A 400-nucleotide genomic window follows, 5' to 3' on the forward strand; every position below is an offset into this window, starting at 1 on the left:
CACTTGGCAATAAAATTCGGAATGCACAATCATCTACTGTACATGTCATAGGGTATGAAAGGCTGAAAGAATATACATTTATAAAAATAGATTATATCATCCCTTTGAGATCCATGAAACAAAGTACAATACAGTAAGTGAAATCATCCATCATAAAGATATAACCATGCATCATAATACACAAAGATAGAATGAAACGAAATGCAGACAAGGAACTCCAGCCACGACATCAATGAACAAATCTCAATGGTAAAAGTAAAAAAGCACTACCACCTGACCTCGTGGTAACCCAAAAAGGTCCACTCACACTGCATTGAGGAGCTAGTCTCAAGTCCCAAACAAGATATCAATCCCAAAATCATAAGTAATATCCATGTCAAGGAAAACCATAAAAGTAATC

This window comes from Cupressus sempervirens, chromosome 7 (assembly GCF_028749045.1).
Source record: "Cupressus sempervirens isolate cs-2001-9-10 chromosome 7, ASM2874904v1, whole genome shotgun sequence".
In the NCBI taxonomy this organism is placed as follows: Eukaryota; Viridiplantae; Streptophyta; class Pinopsida; order Cupressales; family Cupressaceae; genus Cupressus; species Cupressus sempervirens.